At 35.3% G+C, this 22,490-nt stretch overlaps 1 protein-coding gene across 11 annotated transcripts in view; it reads right to left on the bottom strand.

The window, feature by feature from the left end:
- LOC118261954 (uncharacterized) overlaps nucleotides 1–22,490 on the bottom strand; it is a 51,227-nt gene that overhangs the window by 14,304 nt on the left and 14,433 nt on the right. The gene's annotated exons all lie outside the window — the stretch shown is intronic.

The raw sequence follows: 22,490 nt of genomic DNA, 5'->3' as shown, positions 1-22,490 counted from the left end.
TAAGGTATAGTTTATTCCGATGTGTTTTTAGTTTATACAATAAAACTATAGGTATAAAATTAAGAGCTCTATTTACGCTGTGAAACTGTCTTAACACTTTGGTGGGTTTATGTATCGTATTATTTTGTAAAAAACAAATAAAGGACTTTATTATTTGAAAAAAGCGAGCGTAAAAATGTGTGGAACTGTATTATCTTGGTAGATAATTTTTTTACGTTTTATTTTGTTAAATATATTCTAACTTTTTATTTTGTTTTTAATTGGTATCCTTTTTACCTACTTCAAAAAAGATAAAAGTTTAATCCGTTGGTTACACAATAACTTTCCTTCAAACTTTTGGGTCCATATTTTAAAGCATTCAAATAACAAGTACAAAAGAGTATTGAAAAATTCAAAATCCAACTCCCAAATAAAAAATAATAATATAAAGCAATAAATAACTTGGGTATCGAATGAAAAAAGGTCAATAAAAAACTTTATAGCATGAATAAGGAGTTGAAAAGTCAAATGTTACGACTGTAATATGTGTAGTTGTATCTGTTAGGTTTTTATAACGTTGCCCCACACTAGAATTTTCTCCCGTGGGTGCGTTTACAAACATACAAGTTCACTTTCACATGACACCCAGACCCGAAACAATAATTTATGGATCACACAAAGAATTACTCCGTTCGAGAATCGTAGCCGCTACACGTTACGCGGCAGCCAGTTGCCCGTCCACCGCGCCAACCGAGCAAACGAAATGGCATTACTTTTTGTCACTATTAAAGACTTGTGTACACATTAATATTTTAATAATGCTAGATTTTTTGAATAAATTAGACCATTGTTACATTTAATCAGTTAACCCACAGTTAATCCTCTCAAATAAATTACTGCAAAAACGACACTATCATACATATTAATAGAACTCAACATAGATAGATGGGTTTGCATAAATTAGCCTGAATTAGCATACAGAAACAAACAGTAAAATGTTAGGTAACAATAGTAAGGCTTTGTGTTGATTTCAGGCTGAAATTCAGGGGAGACAATCTAATTCTGAATCTCCGTTTCAGCGGAGTGTTTAATCTAAGTACAATGTTGGCTATTACAGTACAATGAAAAGTCCTTTCAGGTTTACTTCACCCGTAGACTGGTTAATGGAAATTTTCAGTAGCTTGTAATATTTGCTGCTAAACGAATTCTCTGAGGGGCGAAAGAAATTTGAATATCTTTGAATATCTAAGGTAATAATGCTAGAAAGAGTTTAGTAGAAACAATAACGGTGTCAGAGTTTAGCTAATTCGACTTCTTACACAGTTCTCGTTTCATTATCTAGCTATTTGAAATATTGACGTGTAAAAGTTCGTTTCATTACTATATATAGCCTTTATTGAGGGGGAAATCATCCAATATTTCTCCCGCCTTGGGCGAGAGGGAGTGTCAGACTCTTATTGACTAAATACCACCTAGTTCCTTCTCCTGTTTTGAGCCGGTGCCCCGGTAAATTGTTACATTAAATCCGCATCTTCGGATTACTATTATAGCCTATACAATATTATTGTATAATTTCATGACTTGCCCTATTCAGAAAACAAGTTCGTGACGTCATATCATTTTGTGTCTCTTAGTTTTTATTTCCTCGTAAGATGTCCTAAGAAAAAGTTTATAAAAATATATTTTTTATGTTTTAGCGAGTTATCTAGAAAAGCATTCTTCTAGTCGCCACTTTCCTCGGCTTTACGAGCTCTCAACGCTATACATTATAGTTACGACTAGGCTTTGAACAACGACTATTTTATGAATAGCCGCAAAATAAAGTCGTAAACAACGGCGTGTTGTTACAACCTCACAGAGGTCAGATCATGATTAACATTTCACTTGGAAAATATTTATTTTGTATATAAATTATATACTACGTAATACATAATTTTATGGTTTGAAATAAATATTTGTTTCATCAACAGCCTGTAAGTAGCCACTGCTGACCAAATGCATATTCTCACACGAAGATTTGAACATTAACATTAACATGGTTTATTAATAACCACGCTTGCTCATTGCGGGTTGGCGATTTGAACTGACTTGTATTTAGAAATTATAAGCCCAGGTTTCCTCACCATGTTTTCCTTCACCGGTTTTCAACCGTATCTTAATAATAATCGTGGCTAGTTAAACACGTAAAGCCGTTGGTCCTGCGCCTGAGCTCTCTCCGGTCGCATCAGTCTACCATCCCGTCAGATTTCGGAGTGAGGAAACAGGGAGTGCACCTGTGTTTACGCACATACTTATGCACTATAATATCTGCTGCGTAATGTGCTAGTCTAGTTAGACAGACTGGCCACATGATCGTACGGCATGGCGAGATTTTTTATTTAAATAAATCAAACTAACACGTATTTCCGATGTGACAAAAGCCTAATGGATTAATCCAATATGAAAATCACCAGTATCATTGGTATTATTAAAAAAACAAGTTTTAAAAAATCGAATGAAAATATTTATTTTTATCACAAACAAAATTCGGTCGTGTTATAAACTTCAAAGGGATATTTTCGTAATTTTCCTCTGTTATAAATGTATTTCGTGTAACAGATAAGCTTGTGATACACGTTTCGTGTATTTTTTAATATTATATTGTATTTTAAGGATTTGTTGTTTCAATAAAATCAGATAACTATGGAATGTTGTTCAATGAATTTTATTATTTTTATCATTGTCGTGGTAAAAGGACAGCATTCACACATTCTGCCTTTTAGAAAATTAAATGATGTTAGTTATTTGTCATTAGCTACTTATTCAAATTATTTTAAGTAAATTAAGTATGAGCTATTATGTAGCGTATATAGATCAGTGCAGATACCTCTAATAAAGGTAAAAAGTAATAAACATTTATAGTAGAATGAAACCTATTGGAAATGGAACAGAGTATGCTATAAAAGAATATTATATAATATATGTACCGTGTGTATAAAGTTAAATAAACCATAAAAAAGTCCAGACAAACGGATTACGTTGAAACGTGTAGAAATATATAAAAAATATTTTATTTACGCTAAACATTTCTAACTAATCCTAAGTTAGGTGTAATTTATTTGGCTTACATTAAAATATAAAATCACCTTGCAAACGTATTCTACGAAGCAGTGGCGTAGCGTGAGTGTCGGCCGCCCGGGGCGGAAGACAATTTTGCCGCCCCCTTATTTAGGTATTTTAATTTAATGTATACTACACATTACATACATTCATAATAGAGAACTTTTCGGCGAGAACAGAATCAGAGCAGTCCCCGTGGTATAGGCGATATAATGTACAACGAAGCTACATCTCTACGCATTGCCAAAGTGTCAAGTCGGTTTTAAATTTCCTGCCACTCAACAATCCGATTTGCACGCCGCTGAACGCGGTCCAGAGGATGAACCTGGTACTGGGGTGCCCCCGCCCACAGATGAGACTAGTATTCCATATGGGGCCGAACCTGCGCCTTATATAGAAGCAGGCGATGGGCTGGAGTGAAATACTGCCTTGATCTGTTGAGCACACCAAGCTTTTTCGAGGATAATTTAGCCTTATCCTCTAGATGGCCACGGATATGAACGTCGCTCGAAATGTTGATGCCAAGTATCCCAATTCTAATACCGGGCTAAACACGCCGACCTGTGTCTTAGTAGGGTTAAACTGGAACAAATTAAGTTCACCCCAATCTGAGATTCTCCGCAAAGAAGTCTCGATTTCAGACACAAGTCTGTTTCGGTTCTTGATGACGTTTTCCCGAGAAATGTTAGCGCGGCCGGTATAATAGGCATCACCTGTACTGTCATCCGCATAACAATGAATGCTGCTGATTTGCAACATATCATTGATATGGAGGAGGAACAAGGTAGGTGATAGCACGCAGCCTTGAGGGACACCTGCGTTTACAGACAGAGAGTCGGAGCATTCCCCGTCGACAACGACCTTAATGCTTCTGTCTGCAAGGAAGCAGTAGACCCATTCGCACAATTTCTCGGGAAGACCATAGGAAGAAAGCATTGAAAGAAGCGCTTTATGCCAAACCCGGTCGTCAAACGCTTCCCCCTTAGATTCGATCGCCTGTGCCCAACGGTGTATCAGGTAAACCAGAAGATCCCCAGCCCATCGACCTTTACGAAAACCGTATTGCTGGTCACGGAGTAGCTGATGATCCTCTAGGTACCGCAAGAGCGGGCAGTTAATAATGGATTCCATTATTTTCGAGAAGAGGAAGTTATGGCTATCGGTCTGTAGTTGGACGGATTTGTTCTATCGCCTTTTTAGGGTTCCGTAGCCAAATGGCAAAAAACGGAACCCTTATAGATTCGTCATGTCTGTCTGTCTGTCTGTCTGTCCGTCCGTCCGTCCGTCCGTCCGTCCGTATGTCACAGCCATTTATTTCCGAAACTGTTGGGCCTACATAGTTGAAACTTTGAAGGTTGATGTATTTCGGTAACCGCTATTCGAATTTTGAATAAAAAATAATAAATTTAAAAATGGAAAGGAACTCGATAAATGGAACTGATTCAAAAAAAGTTTTTTTTTTTAACATATCCATAATGGGTGTCTATGGATAGGTCTTTAAAAAAGACATTAAAGTTCTTAAAACCATTTTTCGTCAAAATTAACCGTTTGAAAGTTAGACGCTTCTAAAGTGGAAAAATGAGTGTCCCCCCCCCCCTCTAACTTTTAAAATAAGAGAAGGAGAAAACAAAAATAAATATAATATGCTCTAGATTTCAATAGAAACTAACAACGAAAATTGGTTTGAACCAGATATCATTATTAGTTTTTAAGAAATAAAACATTTTCAAAAACCGCAAATATAACTTTGTCGTTCTTACAAACACTATGTAAAACCAAGTTATTTTACAACTTTTATATTATGTCATCTACTTGCTGTTACGGAATCCTTCATGGGCGAGTCCGACTCGCACTTGGCCGGTTTTTGTTTAGGGATCGGATGGACCAAGGCCGTCTTCCATGATTTCGGGACTACGCCTAAAGAGTAAGCTCATTTTATTCGGTCCAAATTTGTACAGTCGACTCTATCTAAAGGTTCCCTCTCGGGGCAGGACCACTCGTTAAAGGTTCCATCCCCACTATCACTACTTTCTTCGATCTCTAGTTGCGAAAAAAATATAAAATGGTTGAAATATTTACAAAATATTTTTATTATTTATTGTTTAAAATTTGCCGCCCCCTAAAAAGTGCCGCCCGGGGCGGGCCGCCCCTGCCGCCCCCACTACGCTACGCCACTGCTACGAAGTTAAAAAAAAATGATTTAATACTCAAATAAGAAATACCCGCGTACTTCCCGCACCAAATAATGTAATTACGAAGCAAAAGTACATTTTATAACACTTTCTATAAAGTACAGTGAACACTAAATTATACCTACCTACCACTTACAACAACTCTATATAATATCCCGAACACAAAACATCAATAAGTTAAAATGACCTCAAATAAATTATTCGCCCGTCCAAGCGTTCCATCACCTCCTAACAACGTTCATAGAAGCCAATTAGCAACATAACCGACATATTCTGCTACGAACTCTATCAGTGAGGCAATTAAGTTGACAATTAGTTGGCACATTAGACTGGTTACCAGACACTTGACTGTACACCACATCGTTATAGAAGGGTTGATGTCGACACTTCATTATTTTTGATGGAATTACTAACTAGTTGTTACTTTAGTTGTTAGTTCACTTTTGATATGGTAACTTCCTTATTAACCATGTTGTAATGAGTGGGAGTACTGAGAACGAGGGTGTGAGATGTAACTTTTTATGGGATCAACATAATGAGCAGAATCAACGAAATGTTTATGACACATAACACCTGTGACTCCTCTGGTGTTGCGGGTGTCCATGGGCGGTGCTGATCGCTTACCATCAGGTGACTCGTCTGCTCGTTTGCCACCTATTCCATGAAAAAAATACAAGCATTGTTTCACGCTGGTTTTCTGGCTATCACTACGATCGAATCGATAATAATCAACGTTTTGACTAATGTTGAGACAAACATGTTCTGTTTTAAGAGATAAACATTTTATATCCACTACTACCACAGATCAATAATTTATTTGTAAAATGATCACTATTATTTTCTCAATGCTCTACTTAGATGCTATTTTTATCGGAGGAATAATTTTGAATATTTGACTTCCATATTAAAAACTGTCAAATGTCAACTTTATTCTACAGATAAAAGTTATCCGTTGTTTGAAAAATCAGCCCTTAGACGAATATGAACAAGACACAAAATTAGTTTTGACAGTCAGAAACTAGCGTCGTCGTTTAGCACCAACGTAATAAATCAGCTTCAATATAACCAGATTTTAAAGCAGACACCAGCTTGTGTCCATAAAATCAAAATTTATACGTCCCCATTCACTATAATACGATTCTCATCCATTAGAATATCGAATGGACCATCGAGATCTACTTCCGTATTCATAATATCGTATGAAGAATACTTATCTTGGATACTGATGGAATACCCAAAGAAACGGAATGGCTTACCCATTCATCTTGGTCGTGTTATCTCCTTTTATATACAAACACCATATTTTTATATGCAATCGGTATAGTATTGAGGAAAAGGGGAGGTCTCTTCTATTCGATACATATATCTGTCTATGTACCTACGTACGTAGGTATGGTGGGAATGTTCGCACGTTGTACATGTTTTATAGGTCGTTAGTTTGGTTCGATAGCCAATTGCTAAAGATATATGGGTAACGCGAAAATCTACAGGTTTGAAAATCGAAAATAAATCTCTTGAAATTGTAACTATTTGTTATCTGTTATCCCTCGTGTGATTATTCAGTGATGTATGTGTGACAGAAATAAAACGACCTTGAAGGGAAAACAGGGAACAGAAGTAATTTTCGTAATTCAAGAGTTACGTTCTTAAGTAATGTTTTTTTCTTTATGAATATACATTATTATTCTAATAATAAAACTGTCGCCAATAAATAATGACCTAGCGAGTTATTATTATACAGTTACTGTCGAAGTGTCGATATTAAGGGGAAAAAGAGAAGGGCTCAGAATGAACAACTTATATTAAATGCATTAGGAGCGACCGTAAGTCAACAATGGGAGCAGCTGCCGTCATCCTAAACAAACGGATATAGGATTCACTTTCCCACTCCGGAGAGATATCGAATTTCCCGACTCATGTACGAAAACATCCAAACTAACGTTCCGTCCATTCAAGTTGTCGATAACAATCCGAATCGATAAGTCCAACTCTGGGTAAACATTTGAGCTCGCTACATCAGACTGGTGTAGCGAATTGGGTTTTGTTACATATTATAATAAGTAATAGTTAATATATTAAAGTCTAGATAGTTAAATGTTTATTTATTTACAATACAATACATTGGTATGAGATCTATAATGTTGGGTGGTTGAAAATTTACCTATGTGTGTGTGACCGTCGCGTCACCGCGTCGCTCTCTGTCTTATTGAGAGTAATTTAAGACGATGAATGAATAATTCAATTTAATTTAGTTGTTATTCGAACTTTACATAAACCATCTTCAAGCTACGTCAAGCATTAATTTGTCAAACATTTTAATCGATTCTCAACCTTATAGTTTTTATGTATAGTTCAAAATGTCAGAAAGATTTGTAAATACCTCTTCTTACAACACAACAGAAACATTATACTTAGATCTTAATTACATTTACATAACTGAAGCCGCCAGTTCTAACCTACTCACAATTTTTTGCGAAGCTAACTTCATTAGTCCCTTGCGGTAAGCAGCCCCTACCTTAATAGGGCCCTAGAGATCGAGCCCATTAATTAAGTTGGTGACCACAAAACCGCTTGTAATCAATCAATGTTTTTAAAGGCTAATGATTACAGTGCCATTAACCTCTTTACTGCCGTTTTGTGAGACACAATAGAAAATATTGTGTCTCGCTTATTCATGTTTCTTAGAAAACCGTAACGCTGAAGATTTATTTAAATAATTTAACAAGATTCCATTCTGATCTTAAAATAATAATTGACATAAAAAGTTACCAAATTTTATAAGGTCAAATGTTGAACAATTTACCATATTTAATTGTTGATCTTGGTAAATTAACATGATTATTTTTACTTACAATACATTTCAATCTAAAAAAGTCAAAGGAAAGAAGTAGAACATTGTGTACAATTTGAGCCATTTAGGCACCCCCTCTTACATATTTACCAACTTCAGAAATTCCATAACCCGAAAGTGCGGCTGCGGTAAGGGTCTCCGAGACCCCACTTTCAAATGGCTAAGTAAAAAGAAAAACACTTAGTCGTTATCCTTTTAGAACTTGACTATGCTATTAGCGTGACAATCCTTTGGCGCTATTCTCAACCGACCGGCGCCATTTTAACCGACGTCGGGAGTACCAAACTTATTGGCAGACGATCTCCAAGTGTTATAGATCCATTATCTAAGTAAACCCTTTGATTGAATAGAATTGAATAGCGCTATGCTTGGTTATTCAGAGATATATAAAGCCTGTTCTAAAATATTGCCTTTTATTCCAAAATATTATTGATGGAATCTTTGTAATAGACACTTTGAACTAAGTTGTTTTATAAGTACTGAAGATGTCCTCAGTCCCTTCTTCTGCTTCAAAAATTGAGGACTACCATAAACTCGTATCGTTACTAAATAAAACAAACTCGTATAGGGATAGACAGTAATACTTTGCCCGACCCGGGTATTGCACCCGAAACCCCTTGCCCGGCAGTCGCGATCACTCGGCCAACTAGGCAGTCAGTTAAAGAAAACTTTTCTTTTTATATTTGAGTAAAAAAATGCTACAAAATTGTAATTGACATTACACGTTAGGTATAACACACATTTTCACCCGACAAAACCCAGATGCTAACACCTTGAAAATGTTGTTGAAACATGTGGTTGTGTTAAGTGCAGTTTTTGTTAGACCGTGAACCGCAAGCCGCAGCGCGGTGTAAAAATGAGGATTTTATCGGACAAAATAGCGCTATAAAAATAAATGAAGAATCATGATGTTTTATTTGACTTCTAACTCTTGTTTTCACTAGTCTTTAAGTTTTCTTAATCAGGTACAATAATATGAAGACAAACTATTAAAAAATAAATTAAATAATTCCGAATGTAGTGACTATTACCTACTCAATCTCGTTTATATTTTTTAAATATTCAAATCGAAATATTTTGGATGAATGTTTCGTTTAAATATAGAAAATTATGATGCTGATTGAAATTCTGGCAACTAACATTCATCTACATTTACTATTTATTTGTTTAATCGTTTGGTAATTTGTAATACACATTGCAATTGCTATTACATACATATTTCACACACGAGTAAAATGTTTGCATTGATATTCAAAAAACCATTAATTAATATAAACATTTCATTACATCGCAACGAGTTTTTCACCCTTTTAGAATAATTAACGGCACGAACGTATAAAGTGTTGATTTAATTTACTTTGCAAACAATTCAGGAAACCGCATTATTATAACCGACCACAACACGAAACCGCAATGCCTACACTTGACGGCAAAAATAAAAGCACATTTTTAATTACACACGACATATTACACACGTCGTTAAAGGCCTACCTCAAAAAAAATATATTTTTCGAAAATTGAGCATTAAAAATGTAGAAAGTTTAAATTCACCGAGTCGTGTAGAGCCACTCTTTTCGACCTAGTAACCTGGACACAGCTGAATAGTGAAAGAACTCTTCAGACAGACCTTTTTACAGGTGCGAATATACCTAATTTATGGTGCTTGCTGTGATTAAGACTGATGAATAGAGGATACTATATTACATTCAAATTACTATATCAAATAGACCGAATTCTATTGTAGTGTACTTCCTAAAAACCGTTGTTCTAACGTGCTACCTATTTACTATATTTCTAGGGTTAGGCAGTCTCACACAGAATTTAATTTAACACCCATTTTTCACCAGTTATCCTATAATTCCGTGTTATTATACTCCTAGCACGATTCCAGGCTCCGTTCCGATCATTTGTTTTTTTTGATAACCTTAAACCCGACAGAACTCTGTATACTGGATTAAAGTATACAGTATAGGTATCTACTGGTCGATATCTGTCCATCTGTCCTTCTATTCTAGATTCCGTATGAGTAACCAGACGCAGGCTGAGTGCTTTCTGTGGCAAGGGGTCACAGCGTCGATCCAGACTCGACAGATAATATGTTTGCCCTATATTCCACAGGTATTTTTGTCACGTCTGTATCCGCTGGCATTTGAAATAGAACTCAACATACGCGTCATAGTATGATACAAGTGATACATTTTGTAGTACTACCTACATTTGAAGTCATTTCAAGAACGATATTTTTTATTTGTAAGAAAAAAAATAACAAGAAATTACATCCTTTTAAAACACTTACTATACTCATGGAAGTATAAGAACTTAGACATAAGAACTTCACATAGAGAAACGAGACTACATGTAGAAATAAAAACATAAGCTACCGTACCTCTATTGGTATTTTTAAAGTATAACAAAATCAATTCGCGGTACAATAACAAAAGCGAGTTTGATATTTTAAACTCATCGTAAAACAGACTTAAAATGTTTGTATTTGAGCTGCACACCTGTCCGCGTCCCGGCAGGATTTTCCGTGTCATGCGTAACACCCTTTATAACAAAGGGTACGTATGTGTAGGTATAGACGAACTGCGTTTGTTTTAGAACAGGGCTTTAGAATATTGACAGGTCAGAAGAGTAACTTATTTGTGGCATTCATTTGTTTATTAGACTTTTTTAAAGGAGTACTTAATTTTTACCATACCGTATATAACAAAATTGTAATGAAGCAATATGTACCAAAATAATAATTACATAAGGTTCATTTTGAAATTATAAAAGTAAGTCAAGTACTATAGTCTAGTCTACTGTATATTTTACCAATAATCGAGTAACCATTGTCCCGAAGTGAAGTGTAAAATTACCCTACTCCACGATTTCGTAGAAGACTGCTTCTTTGCGTACCTCATTGTCGCTGATGAAAATTTACGTAGAATTCCAATGAACGAACAATTTATACGAAGCAATCGGTTTAAGTACTTAGAGCTCGTTGCTTAGTCCCGCAGATCGATAGCTTTTGTCGTGGTGAATCCGGAGATTGGTAGCCTCGGGCGGGATACCGTCAGTAAGGAGATAAGCGAGTATTTTTGACAATTATATCGAGATCCCTTCTAAGTTTGTAAATTGTTACCGAAAAATATATGTAAGTGAATGAAAATGTTTTCGTTTAAGTAAAATGTAATATTACTTTCATATCTTACGCTGACGACCACATTACAGAAGCTTGTTTTCACCAATAAACTTCTACATAACTTCAAAGAAACATTCCTTAATAAACAACGTAGACGCCAATAAAAACATAGTTCCTATTGAAAAAGCAATCTGAAGACAACATCGAAATCTGTAGCCGAAAATAAGAATCTATTTTCTGCGATAGCTATAGTAAGTCAATCGGGTTTTTGCACAGAAGTAAAAGACGATCGGTGTGGAAGGTAAAATACGGAGGCACCATGAATATTTCATAAGTCCGCTCTCTATACATTACATTCACTATTTGCGAAACAAGTTTATTTAGGTAAGCAGGGTTTACCTGAGTAAACTCACTGACGGTTGTTTTGCAAACGTAAAATATTTGAAATTTTCTGCCTCTGTTTTCTTCTGTACCCTAAATATTGTCTATGTGTTCTCCGCATAAAAAAATATTCGCGACAACTTGTTTTGTCACGTTTTTATAATGTTTTATTTATCTTTTGGCTGAAGAAATAACAATGAGATCTTTTCTGATTATTATTTCAGAACGAAAAAATATAAATGTGTCATATTGCGATCTGATGTTTATTAAATTCTAACGATTGTTGTTTTATTTATACAGTACTAGCAAATCCGGCGAACTCCGCTTCGCCACCAATGATTTTCCCTGTTTTCCTGCATTTCTCTTGAATTTTTCCTGAATTTTCTTTGCTACAAACCTCACGGAGTCCGAAACCTTTCCAACGAATGCAAAACCGTGGAAATCGGTTCGTGCGTTCTGGAGTTATAGCGTCAGGCAGGAAAACCCGACTTATTTTTATATTATAGATGAATGATATTTATCACTTTTTTATACAGACTTTTAATCTGCAAAACAGTACGTTTAAAACCAACCAATGCTCCTTCAAAAGAGCCAAACGTCAGTAGCTAAGACAATTACATTAAATTTATTTTCTCGTAAACTTCATCCAACTGTACTAAACTACTTGTTCTAAATGGCCCCATAGAGATAAGTTAACGTAAATAAGCGTAATTTATTTAGCTCCCACTATCTTGCCTAAATACTTCTTCGAAAATTAATGGTCTCTCATACTATGGGAGTAAGCTCTTTTAGTATTGCCAATCTAGAACTAAGACTGCTAGATCTCGAAAACAAATTAATCTTTGAGTTTGAATACCTAATTATTCTTCTCAATATCCAACAGAGTAGATAAGTGATTCCTTCTCAAACTTCCAAACGAATGTAAACTTTGTTTCTGTAACATAAAGCATTTATTTGAATATACGGTAAATACAAATCAAATCCAAACTCGTGGACGGCTTTGTGTTAATTCAATACAAAGTTACAAAGACACATTAGAGCCGGGCCGAGGCACCGCAGGCGGCAGACCATCTTGAAATCTGCAATTTAACGAGACAAAATCGTGAGACGGAGAAATTCAAATCTTGGGGCCTTCAAACGTTTCTAACAAATCACTGGACGATAAAAAGGATTCCTTACAATTTGTGAGAGCCGACTGCCACCGTTTTCATAGTATCTGCCAGTTTTTCCGCAGTCGTTTGTTTTTTGTTTCATATCGTGTTTCTCATTTGTTTGGTAGTGTGTCCTCTTCAGTTGTGGGTGTACGTTAGTCTGAGTATGATTGAACAGTTGTGTTAAACGTAGTGACTAGTAGATAGTAGCACCAAGTAGTTTTGCTGTCTAGATTCAGAAAAGTATTTGAAACTGTTATTGGGAATACTTTCTTCAAAAATATAAAGTTCATGATTATTTTCATACAGTGGTAGACATTAGAATAATCTTGCATCTTGATTAATTTGGATTTGGATGAATATGATATTTAATATCATGTCATATTTTCCTTTACAAATGCACCAAGACCAAGATTATAAAAAAGTAACCTTTATCTCTACAGAAATGCGTATATCACGTTAGAATACTATGTCATATGGCATTTTGTATGGCGGGTGATGTTCCGTGCCAAATGTCTCGTGAATGGAGTCGACGTGCCGTTCCGTGTTTTACGACTGCATCAATTGCTCTGTTGTTAGCACTGCCAGTGGTACTGACCTTGGACTTGATTCAAACTCACTCTATTTATTCACTCTATTTATTAGATTTGTCGTATTATTGTAAACAAAACGCTTAGGTATAGGAAGTGATTTCTTAAATGCTATCTTCATCATCATCATCATTAACTGCCTATTCGTGGCCACTGCTGACCAGACCTATACTTTATACTTATATATTAGGGATTTTTACTCAAAATAAAAAGTCGTGACCTATCCACCATGTGCTATCCTTAAGATAGCGAAAAGCTAAAACCATCTCTCAGAAAACCAAATCATCAACAATAGAAAAGACGAATCTTCTCTATTTATATCCCGCAATAGTTCACATAGGGAAATATTTTACAAAGCAAATTGAAGATAGCGGTGGTAATAAAGAAGCTACGTGATAGGAAAGCCGAGCTCACTAAGCGTAGAACAAACCGGCCATCCAGTCCAGCCCCCAGGAAATCTGGCACGGAACGGACGCACGGATATTCTGGTAAACACACGTATCAAAACTTATGGCCAGTCGTGTGCTATGTGCTTAATAACACGTATGCCTTGCGAATATAGATGAATAAGGTGTTTGTGTGAGTGTGTGATAATGGATCTAAAAGCAGCTTGAGTTTCTTCAAGAGGATATGTTTCTAAACTCGTTTTTCGCCAATGTTTTCTCCCGTTAAGAACATTTTGCTTTAGTGGGCCCCATTTCTGTAATGTAGTTTATAGTTTACTCTTTGAAAAAATATTTTTTTACCAACTTATCAATTATGTACCCAATTCCAACACAACATAGCCTATGCAAACATACATCCAAACACTTTTTTTTTCATAGATTTTAAAACAATATTTTTTCATGCTACTATGAGACACATAATGCATCTAATACCTGTGTCCTTCTGTTGTGTAGTTTACGAAGAAACAAGTGAATAGAGACCGTCTCTTGAGGACTCGTAATGAAAGGAAACTTTCCTATGTTCCGTGTACCTGCCCGTGAACGAACAACTTTTCTTTGATACTTCCTGGGATAAACAGGGGGAACCTTTTGAAAGAATGTTTAATGTACTTTTAATGTAGTTATTGCAGGTACCCGTGGGTTTCATCATCATCATAATCGGCCTGATATCGTCCACTACTGGACATGGCCCTCTCTTCAGCTCTACGCATCCAAACACTACCAGCAATCTTGCGGATATCGTCACTCCAACTAGCTGAAGGGCGCCTTATACAACGTTTGCCTAGACGTGATCTCCACTCTCCAGAACATGTCTACCCTGACCGTCATCGGTTCTTCGACAAATGTGACCGGCCCACTGCTTCGGTAACCTTACCCTTGGTTGAATGTACTTTTAATGGTATTTGGAAAAAATACTACCATTAACGGCGTCTTTTATTCTTGTATCATTGTTGTATGTATACGATACATGATGGATAATGATGAAGAAGACAATTTTGCCGTATTACAAGAAAACTGTTAGTTTATATTTTTGCTATTGTAATATTTTATACTACTTATCGTAAAGATACTAGTGTAACATTAAATAGGTACTCTGTTTTAACGTGCAAATAAAAATAAAGTGTAATAGCAGCTAGTCATAAAGTGAATTATTTAAGTTAATGACGTAGCTTAAGTCCGCGGCACGAAGTACGAAACACATTAACTTGAGCTCTATGCCTCACTTAAGTTAGAAGCATTGTGCTTAATCTTAAACTAGTATACAAGATAAGAGTGAGTTTATGATGTATTTAGGTATAAAGTTAAATCAAGGTAATGTGTTCTTAAGATTTCTAACGATATTGTAGGTTACGATGGGTACGTTTTTCATTCCCCGTGCGCCATATTAACTGTTACAGCCACTTTTTGCTTGTTGTAATACATTACAAGACCTATGGTAAGTCGTATTCAAAAGCCCACAGTCGAACAAAGTATTGTCCTACTAGCGTAAACACTAAAAAATAAATTGATTAATTGGTACTTACACAGGAAAGTTTTTAAACTGTTCGAAGCAACCTATACAAAAGCTTTCACAACCAACCTTAACCAACCTTAGCTACAGACAAACACCAAATATATCTCTTGTTCCCTAAATAACAATTAATTCACGCCATCAAATTCCACTGCACCACCAAACGAGTTAGCCCAAAATGTCCTGTCGCTGACAATTTACCGCTATCGTGTGTACCACTTGGGAGTTATACTGTAGTACTCGTAAATCGTGCGTGTTGCCTGCTCCGTTGCTCTGGTACCCTGGTACTCGACGCACGACTTGTGCCCTGCTAGCCATAAATCATGGGGTACTTAGCAGAAGCACGTGTGAACTCGCTAGTATATCTGGCTAATCTTCTTGTACCAGTTTTGGGTGTTGACGCTATTTTCTTTGGTAAAATAGGTGGTAAAGACATCGTTTTAATATTTCAAAGTTGCTATATATAAACAAAATAACATTATCGTTTAAATGAAGTCCAGGTTGGATACGACATCAATCATCTTCCAACTCATAATTACTCCTGGAGTAGGTATCCCAGTGCGCCAATTTTTCACATACTGTAATAAGGTATGACTTCATCATTAAAGTCTGTAAGTACTATAATTTAATTGAAAAGGTTCATCAGAAAACTCAATATCAATTTAACAAGGTCAGTATAACAATAGCAAACTAGTAAACCCGCAAACAGAAACTAAAGTAACATTAACTAAAGACAAATGACAAAAACATAACTACGACGCTTAGTTCAGCTGAATACATGTTGATGTAACATTTGACAAAAACAACGAACATTTAGGGACCTCTTAGGGTGCCTAAAGGTAAGCGTTTAGCTGAATAATGCTCGTAACCGCGCCATTACGACAGAAGCAAGTACTAATACCTACACGTTTGAGTACTTAAGTGTGTGAAAGGGGATTGTCTCACACATAATTCTTTTTGCGAAGACAATAGAGACGATTTTTGGTTGAATTCATTGTTAATGGAACGTTTAATGGTTGGATTTATTACTGGTGAGATTTTGTAATGTGTTATTGTCCTTAGCAATACTATGAAGATTTTAGTTAATCTCTAGAATACTTTAGCAGCACTTTTAGTACAAGGACAAATCTGTTTTCAAAACAGATAGCTCACCTTCAGCTGATATCTAACTTATTTTTATTTCGTAATAAATTACTGTATTACTCTGAATACTAAGCTTTCATGTATAAAAATATATTTTTCTTTGGATAAATAGGTTTTCTCACGATCTTTTAGCACCATACTCCTAAGAAACTCGTTCGTTCAAAAACTTCTCAACATATTTCGCGAATAAAGTATCAAAAGGAAGCAATTGCCTAGTCTAAATTTACATCCGTTTTATGCTTACGTATCGCATTCGGGCAGGCGAGGCCTTGGAGAATATGTTTGGAATCATAATTTATCCATGCCTTTATGATATTCCAATCCCATGAGCCTGTCCCCTTCAACTTTACGAAGCTAATAACATTCGACTGAAATGTCAATTAAATGTTGATGATCAAATAAAATGCCTCTCGTGTACCTAAACATAAACGGTATACGTAATGTTACGCATATTAAAAGGAATTACCTATTAAAATAACTGTCGATTTACCTGAATTTCTCATGACACCGTTTAGAAAATTGTACCGTATACTTACCTACATTAACACTTTGTGGCACATTAAGTACATACTTCTTACGTTAAATACTTTTCTGACGAACTTTGCTATGATATCTTCCTTATATAACTTTGCTATGATCAACACTTTGACCAAACAAATATTTAAAGTCATTAAGACACGAATATACCTCGGAAATTAAACGCTCACAGCACTACACATAAAAGGAATTCACTGTCGGAAATCGCATCGGCGATATTACGACTACTAAGTGAAGAACGGTACGGCAATAGGCGAGGAGACGTGAGAACGCTTCGAACACACGGTAGCACATCGAGCTATAAATAACCATTTTATCATGGTCTCGCTTTGTAAGACCTTTTCAACCAATTGACGGTCAGTTTATATTGGTTTGTGTAGCTTGATGTTGTAGCCTTGTGTACTTGGTAGCAAGCGCCGTTTGATCTCCAAGGGCCGATAAAGCGATGCGAGCAGCTTCTTTATTAGTTCTCTCGCCGCAGACGGCGGTATTGTTACGGACTATCGTGCCAATAGACGGTCAGAGAATACCTAGTACAATAATACATGGAAGCTTAGGACTTTGATACACTTATTGTTTGGTTAAAATGACTATAGTATGTTGTAAACTTAAAATGTTGTTGCACGTTTGGTTAGTTGCTCATTTCTTCTCTCATTCTTAAGGCGTAAAATCTCCTGCCTTGGGTGATGCGAGAGGGAGTGTCAGACTCTTACTAACTAAAAACCACCCCGTTCCTACTGCTGTTTTTCGAGCCGGAGCCCCGGTAAACCCGCTAGGTAGTCCGCAGCTCCGGATATAGGAATTTATGCTTTAAAACAAATAAATAGCGTGACTAAAAGACCGACATACTAACAAAATGTTATATTATAATGATTGAAGTTAAAAAGTGCACCTTTGTTAATGAAACAAATAATTTCTTAACTAAGTTTTTTTTTTCTTAACTCTGAGCAAGCTTCGTGAAGTTGGCGCGGGAAATTTGTTCTTCGATCCAGATCTACTTACACATTATCTTGCGCTTCCTCAACTAGGTCACGGTCGGTACGGTACTTATCAAATACAACCAGATTTCGGTGAATGGTGTCTAGGATTTCACATGCCTAAGGGACTGTTATAGTTAATGTGCTAGAGATAGAGACAAATGGAATTCTTTGGGGGAAGTTTTTAGAAGGGGATCATATTGTATGCACAAATGTAAATATAATGTATTAAACATCAATCTAATTATGAAGTATTTTAATTTAATTATGGTGAAATTAGATGAAGCTTTTTTAATTATTTATATTTATAAAAACAATGACTTGAATGCACGCAAGTGTTTCTTGTTTTTATAAATATAAATAGTTCGCGCGGTGGATTGCCAACCGGCTTTGTGTGATCCACAAATTGTGGTGTGTGAACTTGTATGTTTGCAAACGCATCCACGATACAGGAGAAAATCCTAGTGTGAGACAAGCTTTATTTAAAGAAGAGAAAAAATGTAATTAGTTTGTTAAATCATTTAACTTATAGTAGTTCACACAATAGTACACAATGTAGGTTCAAATAATGTTCTGAATAAACAAAACATTAACCTTGCTATAAGTTATTTGTTATCACATTAAACTCAAATTGCCTAATTGCTTTGCCAACACAGTTTTTATACCACTTTATGCGAACTATTGCCAAATACAATAATTTTCTAAGTCGTTTACTCTTTAAAGAAGCCAAGTCTTTGCCAAAATCAGTTCAGTGGGTTTATGTTTATGAGCCTCTAGAGTTTTTAAACAATGGTGGATTTTATTGTTCATCAAATGAACTACCTAGACTTAATACAAACAAGATTTTATGGGATTTTTTCCTTACTTGACCTAGTTAAGTAATGTGTTCCACATTGTTAAAACGTTACGAAATATCGTCTAGGCTGACATACGACATTAAAACATTTATTAGCTTACGCGAGAATAAATTGAGAAAAGTTCTACTACTTTCAAGTCACAACGGGACTCTTATTCACGAATAGCATGAGCACACACACTATGGATGCATTAAAGTAATTTGATTTGGTTTGATTTTACCTTGAGCGGTGCGGGAACCCGCATCGCTCACGTTAATAAGCCATTATTCAATATTAAAATTTAATAATTTTGTATTGTCTTACGATAGCTTTCACACAAAACGACTTAAATTTTCCAGGAACTTCAGAAAATTGGTTTTAATAATTACTTACACTATTTTTGTCATAATAAAACTTATGCAATTTATTTTAATTGTCTACAAGAAGTTACGAGTTACATTTCTATGTTCTGTTACAAGAGAGAAGGATAGATTAAATTCTGTTTCGGTGCAATAGATCTAGCGCCAAAATGTTCCAGAGAACTCTATTGTTTAGGACATTTGGAGCAATAAATGCAACTAAATTGCCTGCAGTATTACTGCTTATCCCAAATGTACACGATTTATCGCTGAATTAGAGCGTTTTATTGCACAGAGAGATTATTGAATGTGTATCATTTTAAGCTGTAGCTCATAAAATATTTTGAACTGCAATATATGTGACATATGAAGAGCAAATGGCGTAATTATCACAATCAGTCCAAATAGAAATGTGGTGGAGTCATATTTAATAATGTGTGTGTGTGTGTGTTTAATATCTTATTTAATACCGCGTTTGAAATACATTCATTTATGAATTTAATATATTTTGTAAATCATATGAAACAGCATATTGTGATATAATGGTTACAAAATAACTTAATATATTGTCTACACAAATATCTACAATATTATAACAAGTTGCATGAACTAACATAAGTCGGTAAAATATCCCACATTTTAGATACAAGCACACAAAAATCCGAAATAAACACAAAACTACATCCACTACAATATTTTCCACACAACACGAACAAATGAGATTCGTATAAAGAAATCTCTTTGCTCACTGGCTTTCATACAAATTCCTGAGATACACAGTATTCACCTTGCTTTGCTTTGAATTAAATTCACACGGTTCACATTCATGAAAGAATATTTTGCACAAGATCAGCTTCATACACTCCTGAAAAGATTCAATACCTAAGGACTGGATGTAAGGATGATAGGCGGCTGTAGCTTTCAGGTATTCAAGGCATATTCATAACGGGATGAAAGGAATATCTTTTTCGTTTTCGTTTGAAAAGATTAAATCTTGATGTTTACTATTTTGTAATTTCCTAATACATATTTATTACATGGAGCCAAGATATTTGCTCTTTATTTATTCTATATGTAATTAAAAAATATATTATTATAATCTGTGATCTCCCTTGATACTAAAATTATAAAGAGAACCCACTTGTGATTTTGTATGTATGTTTGAAATATTTTCACGCAAAAACTACTGGAAGAATTTTAAAATTTGTATGTATAACGTCTTAAAAAAGAAGGGAATAATAATAAAGAAGGAAGGAAGAATAAAAATCCACGCAGATGAAGTCCTGAGCAAAACGTGCTAGAATAATATTTTTTTTATATTAAATGCAAAAGATGTTTTTTATAAAGTTTAATACATTTATTACAATTTAACTTTACTTATACAATTTATTACAATTTAACTTAAAATATATAGTGTTAGTAAAGATATTTCATTCCAAAAAAGGAGGAAACTATTCTCGTCGAAGCCAACATTATTTGCGTCGAGGTAGCTTCAAGTGTTTGTTCATTTAGAGAAGCTGGGAACACTGTGTTTCTCATTTATATTCACACAATTAAACTACGCTTCGTAGCTCGACTTAAACAATGGTTTAGTTCCACTATTTTCTGAATAAACACTTATAGAATTTCTGAAAATTCAACAAATCGTAGGTTTAATAATAAACAGTACTTATAAACCAACGTATGAATATGAGGGAGTGAATTCATAGTACCTAATACTAAAGTAATTTATTGTTTGTGTTTCAAAAGCTAGCCCAGTGCAGATAGGTTTTGAAACAAAAGAAATTTATAGTAGAATGAAACCTATTGGAAATGGAAGAGAATATGCCAAAACAGGAAAAAAATAAAAATTCCACTCCATCCGAGTTCGGGAAGTGGGGGGGAGGGAGGTTTTAAGAGTAAAAATCGGTTTATCGCAATTTTTGGCGAAACTACAAGTCCAATGAAAAAAAGTTAAATGGCAAAGTTGTAGATAATAAAAAGATCTACAACTTTTGTATTTACACTTTTTTTATATTACTTCAAAATTTTATGGAAAATTAAAAAAACTACGATTTCGGTTTTTTATTCTTATCTTTGACAAAAATATTTATTTTTTAACGAAATTTTGTGAAAACGTGCCTTTATACGTACCAAACAAACTGTAAATTTTTGGAATTGAAAAAAATATTTTTTTACCAGATATTGATTAAATACCGAAAAATTATCCTAATTTTCAATCGAAAATTCACGCGTCAAAATATCAGCTTTTTTATAAAATTCGGTGGGCTGTTTGTTCGTTGAAATCTCTACTTTTCGATAGTGTAAAAAAAATAAACGTTACTATGAAAAATGTTCTGAAAAAACAGGTGATAGTGAACGGTGGCTGGAGATCGTCCCGCGATTCCCGACGCCCGGAGTGTCTCTGGAGGAGCGAGTGACACTGGGATGACGTCACCTCCTTCTACGAAGCAGTCATGCTAGCAAAAAAGCAGGCGGGGCACGTGAGGGAACGAACCTCCTCACCCTCCAGCCCTCGCGAGAGACACTCCGGGCATCGGGGATCGCGCAAAGAACTCTGGCCTCCGTAAGTACGGGTCTGTAGACGGCGAGCAAGGGTAGCTTGCCGCCCTAACAGACCTAGACCCGTGCATGCGGCGCGTCGCGTTCCGCGCGCGCTTCAAAGAGCCATCAGACCACCTCAGATGGTGTCTAGTATGGCTGATGCCTGATCCGGATCTGTGGACTACCTAGCGGGTTTACCGGGGCTCCGGCTCGTAAAGCAGGACTAGGAACAAGGTGATTTTTAGTCAGTAAGAGTCTGACACTCCCTCTCTCCTCACCTAAGGCGAGAGAGGTCATTGGATTGGATTGGATGATTTTTCTACCTTAAAAAATAAAAAATGTTTATAAATTATCTTCAAATAGCAATAAATAAGTATCTACGTATTTAATTAAAACAAAATTCTACAACTTTCTTATAACATTGTAGATGTCTTATCAAATAATAAACATTAGTAACTTATTTGATTGTTAATCATAGTAGAATGTTTTAATTTATATATTTTTTTTATTTGTCAATGTACCATTAAATCTTACGCTACATGGGTTAATTGTAATAAATAGCTCAATATTGTGCATAATGATGAAAAACATTTTTTTCGATTCGAGTTTTTTTAGTTTATTGCGTTTTTTGAGAACATTTTCCATGGTAACGTAATTTTTTTTTTACACTATCGAAAAGTAGAGATTTCATCAAACAAACAGCATACCGAATTTTATAAAAAAGCTGATATTTTGACGCGTGAATTTTCGATTGAAAATTAGGATAAT

The sequence above is a fragment of the Spodoptera frugiperda genome, chromosome 20 (assembly GCF_023101765.2).
Source record: "Spodoptera frugiperda isolate SF20-4 chromosome 20, AGI-APGP_CSIRO_Sfru_2.0, whole genome shotgun sequence".
Taxonomy (NCBI): domain Eukaryota; kingdom Metazoa; phylum Arthropoda; class Insecta; order Lepidoptera; family Noctuidae; genus Spodoptera; species Spodoptera frugiperda.
The sequence above is the reverse complement of the archived record's forward strand: the minus strand, read 5'-3'. Positions and strand labels throughout refer to the sequence as shown.